This window comes from Ambystoma mexicanum, chromosome 9 (assembly GCF_040938575.1).
Source record: "Ambystoma mexicanum isolate Mex_15411 chromosome 9, UKY_AmexF1_1, whole genome shotgun sequence".
NCBI lineage: Eukaryota > Metazoa > Chordata > Amphibia > Caudata > Ambystomatidae > Ambystoma > Ambystoma mexicanum.
In genome coordinates, this window is record NC_090931.1 from 81,003,830 (window position 1) to 81,016,039 (window position 12,210).

A 12,210-nucleotide genomic window follows, 5' to 3' on the forward strand; every position below is an offset into this window, starting at 1 on the left:
GTATATGGGCTTTGAAGTTGGTGAAAGGATACACCTCTGTGCTCTTGTGCCCAAAACAATGCTACAGAGAAGAGAAAAGATGTCGCAGCAATCCTTCATTCATCACAGCCCATTGCAACATTCGCCCTTTATTACAATCCTTCTCCTTTCTCACAGTTCTATTCTTCATAGCTCTTCTGTGAGTCCTCCTTGTTGGTAGTTGTCCCTCACTGTTCAGAAGGAATTTCAAAACCCACCGTTTGTTTGTTTTATTATTTATAATGCGCGAGCGTACCCGGGGGTATCAGGGCGCAGCCTTTACAAGAATTTTCGAAGCTTGGTTAGAGTACACGAAGAATATACATAATACAAAAATAAGGTACACAAATGTTATATACAAATCAGCAGTAAAGCCAGCAGGCCGTTATATACAGGTAAGCAAGAGGCACACGTGGTTACAATGTGTGCGTGTAGCGCTGGGTACTACCTGGTCTTAGTGTGTCTCCAGTTTCAGCCAGGAGACTAACTTGGAACGGAAGTTCTGATAGGGCAAGTCTACTCTAAGGTTTGGAGGCAGGGAATTCCAAAGCTTTGGCAGCTTTTACCGGGAAGCTGTTGCCTCCTATGGTGGCCCGTTTGTAGTGGGGAACAGATAAACAATCTTTGTATGCAGTTCTGACGGGTCTTAAGGAGGACTGTCTGTGGAATCTGTTGATCAGGTAGGTTGGGGCTGCGTTGTTAAGAGACTTGTGGGTGAGTGATGCCGTTTTTAAGAGAATTTTATCTCTGGTGGAGAGCCAGTAGTTCTGTTGGCTGAATCCTGTGATGTGTTCTCTTCTGGAAATGCCCAGAGCTGCTCTGAGAGCTTTGTTCTGAAGGGTTTGCAGTTTACTGGTGGTGGCCTTGGTGGATCCCAGGTAAAGGGCATTGCAGTAGTCGAGGCGAGACAGTATGAGGGCTCTGGCGAGTGTCAGACAGCTAGTGTCCGACAGGAAAGGTTTGACTGCGCGGATTAATTTGCACGTATAAGCCGTGGAGGATGCAAGGGAGCTCACTTGTCTTTTGAGGGAAAAATTGGAGTCTAGAAAGAATCCCAGTGTTTTGATCTCCTGTCCGACTTTGATGTTGTTCCCGTCAATCATGAAGGAGTTATAGGCCGGGCCAAGTTTCTTTATACTGAATGTAGTGCCTAAAATGATGAGTTCTGTTTTATCATCATTCAGGCATAGTCCATGAGTGGCCATCCATGCCTGGATGATGATGTACACCCTATTTAGCAAGGCCAAATCCTTTCCATAATCTCCTGAAAGCGGAAGGAGGATCTGAGTATCATCTGCATAGTTAGTGTAGGTGATACCGAGATGATCCAAATCATCGAAAAGGGGCTTGGTAAATATGTTGTATAATGTGGGGGAGACACAGGAGCCCAGAGGAACACCGCAGGTGATGGGTATAGGGTCTGCTGCCGCCGTGGGAGAAAAGACCCTCATAGTCCTGCCGTTAAGGAAGGATGTGATCCAGGTGATGGCCTCGCTGGAGAAGTGAGCTGAAGTGTGGAGGTGTGAACATAGGACAGAGTGATCGACCAGATCAAAAGCTGCAGATAGGTCGAGGAGGAGGAGTAGGGCTGCTTGCCCGTTGTCTCTGAGCAAATCGATCTGCGCTTTCAAGTCAATAAGAGCAGTTTCGGTCCCGTGTTGGGGACGGAATCCAGATTGTCTAGATCCTAAGAGGTTGTGTTCTTCCAGGTGCTTCTGTATTTGTACATAGGCAACCTTGTCCAGAATTTTTAGTAGAAAGGGAACAGTTGTTATGGGTCGGTAGTTTGTGGGTATGGCTGGGTCAAGTGTAGGTTTTTTTCAGTAGAGGAAGTACCCAGGATTGTTTTAGGTTAGTAGGGATGGAGCCAGTGGCGAAGGAGGCATTAATCAATTTTGTAATGAAAGGGGAGAGGTCGCGGGCAGCATCTTTAATGAGCTGTGCTGGGCACAGATCTCCCTGGCAATTAGACGGTTTCAGGGACAGGATAATTTTTTCGACTTCCAGTATGTTGACTTTGGAGAACTGGAAACGGGCTAGGTCGGTGGGCATGGGCTTGTCTGGAATTTTTGAGTTGAGGGTGTCATTCAGGGATGCTCTTTTGCTGGAGATTTTACTTTGAAGAGTCGCAATCTTGTTTGCCAGGGCACTTTGAATTTCTGAACACCAGTTTTTATCTTTAGTGCACGTGTCAAGGGGTGCTATGGGGGTTTCTATTTCTTTGAGGATGGAGAAGAGTTCTTTCATGTTAGATTTAGCTTGGGATATACGAGAGTCAAAGGAGGCTTGTTTGGCCAGGTAGATTTCTTTTTTGTAAAGTGCAGCTAGTTTGGAGAGTTTGAGTTTGTTAGAGACTGAGGGGGATTTTTTCCAGATGGCCTCGCAGTTTCTTTTTTGCTGCCTTAGTTTTTTGAGGAATGGTGTGTACCATTTGTTAAGGTGCGTTTTCGGTTTACTGGATCTAAGTTTAAGGGGGGCGATGCAGTCCAGCGAGGTGGCCATAATCTTGTTATATTCTTCAACCAGAGACTCAGGGTCCAGGTTGTCGGGAAGTGAGTTGAGTGTGGGGAGTAGGTTAGGGATAAGTCTTTCTGCTGTCATGTTCTTCTTGTTTCTAGTGAGAGTGGGTGGGGCCTTAATGGTAGGCGGGGATGGAGGTCTGTCGGTGGAGAGCATGAATGATACCAAGTGGTGGTCAGTCCAGGCTTGAGGTGAGATATTTGTGATATTCACTAGGCAATTGTAGTCGGCCACCCAGTCAAGTGTTCTGCCTTTCGTATGCGTGGGTGTCGTACATCTTTGCACAAAGCCTAATTCAGTAAGAGTATTAGCTATGGTGCTAGCGGGATGGTCTTCTGGGTCTTTGTAGCCCAAGTTAGTCTCCTAAGGTGAGAACTTGAGTGGAGCTTTTGAGGTTGCTGGATAGGATAGAGTTAAGGTCTTCATCGAAGGTGCCAATGGGGCCTGGCGGGCGGTAGATCAAGTAGATGTTAAGAGTTTGGGAGTTAGTGAATGGTATTTTGACTGCTAGTGATTCGCAAGAGAGGGCATCGGTCGAAGTAGCTAGTCTCATGGTAAGACTGCACTTATGGATGAAGGCGACACCATCTCCTCTGGAATTGGGGCGGTCTTGTCTCAGAATAGAGTAGTTATCTGGGACTGCCAACATGAGCATAGGGCCTGCTGCTGGGTGTAACCAAGTCTCAGTGATGGCAAGGAAGTCGAGGTCTTCAGTGAGGATTAAGTCTGCAATTTCTGTAGCATGAACTACTAGCGATCTGGCATTGATCAAGGCTCCCTTAATTTTAGGGCAAACTATGTTTTTAGAAGTAGTGGCTATGTTTTTTGAAGTAGTAGTATGGCGCTTGTCTTGTGTAGGTTCAGGAGTACCCTGGTTGAGGGAGTTATGAAGGGGTGTAGGGTAGAGGTTGTGTAGTGGGTTACTGGTTTGTGTGGAAGGATTTGGTCGGAGTGGCAACGTTCTAGAGTTTTGTGTGGTGGGCAATGAGCGGGCAGGGGGCTCATGGATTTTGGCTAATCTTGCTCTAAGTCCTAAGTTCCTTTCTATGGTGGTGCGAGGGTGACTGGAAGGTAGCAGTATCTGAGGGTCGTTCAAATCTAAGTATGGTACTTGGTTTTTAAGCCTGGGTAGGGCTGGCATGTTGGGTAGGTGTGGAGCCATCTTGATCGGTAATTCAGTACTGAGGCTGATCAGGAAATAGGCAAACAAGTTAGTGGTGAGTAGACACATGCTAAATGGTGGGGTCGAGAGTGCTGTGAAGCGCTAAGTAATACCTGAATTTAGGTGACCACACGTGGTTGGGATGGTCTATGTAGCACCTAGATAAGGGTAGTTGATAAGGCTGGGATGCCGGGGGCGGCCTGGGTCAGAAGTGTAGGGCAGAGTTACTGAGAATACGTTGAATAACACCTAGGAGGTAGGACAAATATGGCAGGATAGCTGCAGTGCCTAGGTCGACAACTAGGTGGAAGTGTGGTAGGTTGGCTAAAATATGAGTGACGCCTAGATTAAGGCAGAGCGGATTGACCACAGTACCTGAGTAAGCAACTAGCTTCGAAGTATGGCAGTTTGTCTAGAAAGCATGGATAGGCTGCTAGATTCAAGATGAGGCAATTTGGCTAAAGTGCATGGGTAAACAGCTAGATTCAAGATGAGGCAAATTGGCTGGAGTGCATGGATACACAGTTGGAGGTTGACCAGATTTCAGGCAATCTAGGTGCCACTTAGCAGGTGAGGTGAAGATCAACATATTCACACAAGATGTCAATGCAGTAATTCAGGTGCAGTTCTATGCAGAGCAAATTTGTAGGCAGTCTGAATGCAATTTCAGCAAATGAGGTTAAAATCAACATAGTTGCAACTTTAGCAGCTTAGTTTAGTCAGATAGGCAGAAGTCATTGTAAGACTATACTGAAGGTCATGCTGACATCTAAGTGGTTGGTTTAATGTGGGTAAAAGGGGCTTCAATGCTATGCCTAACAGATGCTAGTTATGGTTGGATCCCTTCTAGGCTAAGCAGTGCAAAAAACACAAGTGCAATTGTGGCGCAAGGCCCAACTAAGCTAGTCAAGTGTAAAAACACACATAGGCTAAATGCAATTGTGGCGCAAGGCCCAACTAGGCTAGTCAAATGTAAAAACACACATAGGCTAAATGCAATTGTGGCGCAAGGCACTTTAGGCTAGTTAATGCAGTAACACACATAGGCTAGATGCGATACACAGGGCATATCTAGTGTAGGTTATGGGCAGACAAAATGCTTGGATACTAAATAATGAATCTATGCTATTATCAACAAGTATGAAGCACTGTAGGCGGGCTATGCAGTGATGTAGTGAGTGAAGCTCCAGCTCTCGTGGGCGAGGTGGGGGCTTCCTTCTCACACGCTAATCCAATACTGTGATAGCACATGTGCTACTTACATCATGTAAACGCATGTTGCAAATGAGACGAAGCAGTTGAGTAAATGTGTGCACAGTGAGTGAGCATTTAGTGGCATTCAGTTATCAGACAATATAATGCTGAGCGGTTTTGGTCAAAAATCAGCATTCCATATGTTAGCAGAGTGTGTCCGTAGTTATGAATGGGCATATAGTCTCCATAAATAAGTGCAAACGCACGCTTACTGTTATTAGTGAAGCGGTTTGCAGGTTACCTTATGTGGAGGCAGATCGTGACGTGCAGGGGGTCTGGCAGACGGCATGAAACAGGCACTAGCCTTGTTTCTGTGGGCCTTGGAGGAGGTGGGCCGGCTTCGCCTGCCGGTGCCCAATCAGAGGGAAAAAGAGCTCAGCAGCCTATCAGGATGCAGTGCCTGGTTCTAGTTAGGCACTGAAGGCACACAAAGGAGTGCAGGCGGCCATCTTGGAGCACCTTGGTACCTCGTGTACCAGACTGGCGTTGAGGTGCTGTGGCAATATTTCTAAGCATAAATGTCGGTGGGGCAGGCTGTTCAGCATTCCGTTTACAGCGATCCAACAGCTGATATTAAAGCAATGAAAAAACGAACGATTTTCATGAAAAGCGCATCCGATGTCAGCGCTTACCTAAATGCTTCAGGGGTGGCATGGACTTCATGCTGGGGGGCCCGCTGCTCCAGCAGAGGCGGATCCGTGACCTGGAGCTCCTGCTCCTAGGCTAGGTGGGTGGGAGTGGACAAGAAGAAGGGCTCAGACTACATGGGGTCAAATTCAAATGGTGTTTATTTAAATAAAAAGACCAAAAACTGCTAACTGTCCCGGTGGTTATAAGGGAAGTTCCCTAACAAAACTCGAGGCAAGGGTGCAGGTTGTGGCCAAAATAAGTCTTTTGTCCGAATCCTAACCAACTAACTGGCCCTGCCACTTTAGAAAACACCCAACTAAAAGGCAGGCTTTCACAACAGCCTCCATAGTAACTCCTGCCTGACCCAATTTGTAATTGCCTTGCTCTCAGCCTCAAAGTTCCTTTAGAACACAATGATCTAGTCTTCAGAATCTTCGTATCGTGTTCTTTGGTTAAAATTATAATTTTCTGTATCAGTTTCACTCTCCCCTTGATAAAGAAAAGTCTCATTTTTAAATGTTCCAATCCCTCCAGGATTATTTGAAGACACTACTTTTCTTTCTCACCTTTCGTGGCATTGGGACTTCACAAAGTCCTGTGGCTCTGCAGTAAATATCTTATTTCACAAGTACACAATTTCTCTTAGTGCGTCTACCCACTTGGGTATCACAACGCCGTGTGGTCTCCTGCACTTTGGTAACAGTGCTGCAAGGCATTTGCCTTCCTTTCACTCTCTCTCAGCGCAGGACTTGTATCTGCCCTTCTGTGATACCCTTGTTGGCTCTGTATTTCTTTCGCTTTGATTTAGTGGGGCCAGGTCCCCGTTAGCTTCTCTTAAACTTGTGTGCCTTTTACGGCTATTCCAACCATGCATTACAGTGTTCGTATCTTTCATTCAAGCTTGGTGTAAACTTCCGAAAGTTTTTGTACCTGCCGTGTAAACCAGCAGTCTTAAGCCTCGCTCGCCTGCACAAGTTAGTAACGTCTGCTTCCAAGTCCGTACCTCTCTGGGTGGCAAAGGCACTTTCCGTATGGAGATCGGGACCTCGGTTCCTTTACTCACAGGTCTCGGCGTGGTTTGCTGGGCACCCGGCCCACCGCTGCCCCTCAGTGTTCACACCACCAGAGAGAGCGTTCTAGTCTTCCCCCTTGACCAGAGCCTTCTGCTTGATGATGGTACCCGTTGTCCAGCCTCCAGCTAGCGGGTCTCGCTTTCCTCGCACCACCGCTTTTCCGCGGCTCGACATGGCTCTGCCCCTCCAAGACGTTGATACTACAGATGCTCTTCGTAGCACTTGCTCTTATCTTTCCGTAGGAGTCTCTCTCCTTATACACCTCACTAAAACAGAAGGCATTGTGTCCATCTTCCTTGACCATGGCGCTTGGGTGCCGTTCAGAATTACGTGAAGTCAACAGAGACAAAGAAGGATCTGTTTTTAGTACAGTCATTACAGCAGATGCCAAAGTGTTTCCAATATCCATATAGGCAGAAAGGTTGTTTTGGACAGGGAGTTCCTTGGTGGAATGTGGGTCCTTGTCTCCAAGAGTGGTCACTCCCAGTGAGGTCCCACTTGTCGAGGCCCCTAAGGGCCTCACCTCCCTAGCCTCAAAGGGGGTGGCTCTCCTCTGATGAGAAGGGACGGACTGTCCAGATTCATCAGACCACCCTGTGGGAGGGTTCTGAGATGCCACCCTAGTTAGTGGACAGGGTTATTGACACTTGGGTCAAGCCAAACTCAGTCCAGATAGTGTAGCAGAGCAGTACGGCAAGTGTCACAGATGGCTTCACAAACTCCAAAATGTGTTTTAAAGGGTTTTTATTCTACAAAGCTCAAAAAGGTTCTAGTTCGCAGCTAGTGGCTGTCCCCCGCTCAACCTCCAGTGGACTCCTACCTCGCTAGCCCAGGCTTCCCTAAACCCCAAGCAAAAATGAAGGTGATGGCTGGAAAGTTTAGAATTCATCTTAAACCTCGGGCAAGTGCTCTGGTCAACGCTCCAGACCATCATTCTTCGCCTGCCAAGACATACAGAAATGGGAAAGACCATATGCAAATCAGACTAGGTCCCACCCGCAAAAGGGCAGTCGAGTCTGAACTGCTAGGTCACATTCCTTCTGCACAAGGCCACAAGAGTCCCCAGACATGTTTCGCTGTCATGGTGCGTGCTCCAAAACCCGTGGATCTGTTGGGCCCATCCTAGTCCCCGCCAACCAGAAGGACTTGGCAGGCCCCAAGGAAGTGCCCCAGAGTCTCATGGACTCAGTCTTGGCGCCAGGCTCATGAAATGGGCTGAATTTATGGAACTATTTAAACTGCCTGTGAGGCTGAGTCTTCTGTTTAATCCAGGGTGTGGCAGAGGGACTATTGTTCCTGAGAGACAGGGTGTGGTAAAGGGACTACTTTACCTGGAACTACTTACAAGGCTATATAAGCCACGCCCTGCAAGCAGAACACGCTTCGCGTTATTCTGCACTCCTGCAGCGTAACGCTCACCGTGTCTGCTCTGCCCTCGAGCTTCTTCAGCCACGTCCGTTGGTGCTTTCCATCCATCGGTGCCTGGAACAAGACAAGGAGAAGAACAGGAGTTACTACAGCGACAAGCCCTTACCTGCAATTCCGGCCATCAGTCGCATCTCCGGCTGGTTCTCTGATCGCCGCCCCTGTTGGAAAAGAACTCCCACGCAGATTCCGATACTCACCTGGGATTCTGCATCCTCCGGGTCTCTTTGGAGCGGTTCTTCCATTCTTCATCTTGGGGCCGCGCCGCGCCTGCAAAAGGGAAACAGAAAAACAGCAGGTTAGTCTCGCACCATACAAACGAACATTTACTCTGTCATCCGGCGCCACTCATTCGCACCTATACTCACCTGGAGGCAACCAGCTCAGCATCCGAGGAGGGCCGAATCTTCTCCTGGACGACGACGCACGAAACTGCATCTGTAAGAAAGACAAACACGTTTAAAGCCTTGGGACAATATGAGCATCTATACCAGGCTGTTATTGAGATAGACTCACCTGATTATCCAAGCATTCCGAAAAAGCAGCAACAGCACTCTGGAACAGTGAAGTAACTGCTCCCAGAGAAAGACTGAGCCTACCGCGCCCCTGCTGAAGGTCAAACTGGACAGAGCACCAACCTCACCAAACTCATAGTTGAGCAGGAGAGGAGTCGGGCACCAGGAGGTGGAAGGTAGTGGGGCCAATCCAACCCACTCATAGCTGACTTCTTGTTTCAACATTACAGGCTAACGCCTTCTGGGGAGATAACAAGGGAGAGGACACCGCTATACCATCAAAACTACACCAGTGCAGTTCCCGGTCATACGACTACGTGCTACGCCCCCGTGGAGACCAGGTGAGCGTGACATTCACCTCATTGGGTGTCATCGGTGAGGAGTAGCTTCGGTATCTAGGCCCATCATGCACGGAACCCACGTCTGGGCATACCTGTCGTTCTTAGGGTAACAAAGCAAAACCATAAGAGGCGATGGCTGGTATGTTTAAAATTAATCTTAAACCACTGGCAAGTGCTCTGGGCAGCCCTAAACCACAACCTGGTTTCAGACTACAGATCAGTAACTCCTACTACCTAAATTAGTGTAGATTTAGTAAGGTCCTAAAGGCCATAGCCTTATTCACCTCAATCCCTCCACGACTTCCTAAGGGATAAATAGCTCTAAAATCTCTTACCCATGTTCAATAGCAGTGTTGAGGATTGTGGTTTTGCCGAGAAGACGCCTTGCTTCTTTCACTCTATGCCCCCCACTTGCTACTTTTTTGCCTCCTTTTACGCATGTCCTTGATCTTCTCTACCACTTACTCTTCCCTCCTTCCCGGTCTTACTGTTGGGTACGTTTTTCTTAAGTCCAATTGGTATTGCACTATACAAGACTTATCCCTTGGTTTAGGCACGCCAACTTCTAATATAGGCCTTGTAGTACCCAAGGTTGGTAGAGTGGCAGAGCAGACAGGCCTATCTTGGGAGGAGGAATGTGAGCTGTAAATCAGTACAAAGAAAACAGAACATACACAGACCCAAAGAAACACTTACACACTTGTAGTTATATCAAAAATAGTTATTTATTTTATATATACACAAGGCACTTAGAAACTAAAGGAATATTGTATCAACTAGCAACATCGGTCATATATTTTGCATGATAAGGAAAATAAAGCAGGTGAGTAAATTGTTTGGTGAGTAAATTGTTACATACTTTTTCCATATTCTCATATTCCCATATTCCGATTTTTACTGCACGCTTCAGTGTTGGGAGTCCTCGAGTTTGCTCTCTGAGCTATTTGTATGTACGTTCAAGTTTTTTTACTAGAAATGTTCAATTTTTGTTCCAAAGAGCCCGTGTGCTCTTTTCCTCAACTGCCGACAACAGGGATCCGTTGTCTGTGAAGTTCCATGCCCCTCAAGGGTGACAAGTCATCGAAGTTCCTAGAAGGCCATTTGCGCCTACATCGCACCCTGCAACCATAACTGAGGAGAAGGTGGAAAGGTCCCTCTTTAGGCCCTGCACCAAATGCGGGCTCCAAAATGCGTTTGTAGAAGACAAGCACCTACAACGCCTCTGCCCATACCCGGACCATAAGGAGGTAGAGTGCGAGATATGCTATGGTTTCTCTAAGAAGACGATGAAAGACAGGCATAGTAGGCTGGCAGCATGGCTTAACACAAACCTGGCCTCTGACCCGTGTTCCTAGCAGGGGGGTCATGCCTCGTCCAGGACCGGTCGGTCCGAGGACCTGTCTTCGAAGTGCTTTGTGGTCGCCCCATCCGTGGGGATCCAAGATAAGGCCAAGATCCGCAAGTAGGAGTCCATCGGGTTCGCCGCTGATGCGGGTCCCAAGTTGGATAGGGCGCGATCAACATCCCTCTCTGCTTCCATAACCAGCCTACCATCAAGCTCCTCTTGAAAGAGGAAGTCATCCACCCAGGCAAAGCTACGGGAGGGATCCGATAAGCCAAGGACGGAGGAGAAGGCCGCACAACCCAAGCAAGCTCAACCGAGACAGTCAGTCTTCATCAGTGACTTCGGCGACGGCTACCACAAGAGCTTTGGGCGCTGATCCTACGAGGGTGGCTCCCGCTGCGCAGAAAGTGTCCCTGCCCCCATGGCGCGACACCTCCGCAGAGTCCTTGGCAAGGGGTTCAGGCACCGGACCAGGTTCCCATTGAGGCCCCTCAGGGAGGAAAGGGATAGGGTGAGAAGGCCCCGAAACAGTCCTCTCAGGTCGCCGCTCAAACTATGGAGGTTTCGTCCACGGACCACGATCAAGAGTCCATGAGGATGGTGGCGGAGGGCCCAGTTTTCCTTCACTGCTTTCTCAGTTGAGGGGCATTTCCTTAGACATGCTATCGACTCTCCACACTTTGGTTTCAGAGATCCAGATGAGGATGCCCCAGGACCTGCAGCGCCCAAGGTCCCCAATCAACTGCCGACAGAAAAGAGGAAGTGTTATCTGACACCCCCATATCAACCTCCACCACCACGTCAGGCCCCAACTCCCCCCGCAGACCCTTCTACGGGGACGGATACGGCTGCAGATGAAGACGAATATTTCGTCCCACCAGACAATGATTCGCCACATTTGCATGCTCCTCATAGGGTTTCCCCACCGGACGCAGTGGGATCGTTAGACTCCATGATCACCAGGGCATCCGAGCTCTTCCAGCTGGTACCCGAGGAAACCAAGATGGAGGGTTTCTTGTATCAAAGGCGAGAGGCCAAAAGGAAGACAATCATGGTGGTACCCTTTCTGAACGATATTTGGGAAGAAGGCCGGAGACGGATACAGAGACTGCCTGTTCCCTTTGCACCCTACAGCAACATTGCTTGTCTTTTCGCTCCTTCAGTGGAAAATCGAGCAGGTCATCAAAAGTATTCTCCACGTCTTACAGACAGCCTTCCCGGTCTTCAACGCTAGAAGCCTACAGAGGCTGCTCCCAGGCCTATGGTAGCGGAGGACAGCGTTGCCCACAGGGCAGGACACCAGCGCCCAAGCAAGCCTGAACTGGCTAGGACATCGGGCCCCCACTTGTGCACCCCAGTAGGAGGACAGCTGACGAGGTTAGTCAGCGAATGGAGAAAGATCACCACCGACGGATGGGTGCTGGACGCACTCGCCCAGGGCCACACCTTGGAGCGACAAAGGCAGGTGTTCTCATATTCCGCAAGTTCCCTGTCAGGAGCAGCACATCCCTTAGCTTCTGAAAGAGGTACGAGCCATGCTATGAAAAGGGTCGATAGAGCTAGTTCTCCAGCATGGGGGTCTGGCATGATTTCACATGCTCATTAATATTCCCTGTTGTCAAGCCGGGAATCCTCGGTAAAAGAAAACAGTTTCACTTTCACTTACAAACTGTATTTCTCTTCTAAACCAATCACTGTACTCTGGGTCATACTGTCCCCAGCCAATGACTGCCCTCTCCCTAAACCCCTCCTCTGGTTTTCACACTTTTTTTGTGAAAGTCCTATTTTTGTCAAAGCGGAGCCTGTGAGCTCTTCTCTCCATCGCCTGACGAGCACGGATGCGTTTTTTGGTGAATTTCGGCACCCCTCAAGAGCAAGGATCGTCGACTTTTCTAAATTTCCAGAAGGCCTTTGTGCCTACTCCGCA

The 12,210-nt window shown here is 48.5% G+C and overlaps 1 protein-coding gene across 1 annotated transcript in view; it reads left to right on the top strand.

Moving 5' to 3' along the window:
• The window catches only part of SRPRA (SRP receptor subunit alpha), a 644,254-nt gene that overhangs the window by 527,051 nt on the left and 104,993 nt on the right, over positions 1 to 12,210 (top strand). The gene's annotated exons all lie outside the window — the stretch shown is intronic.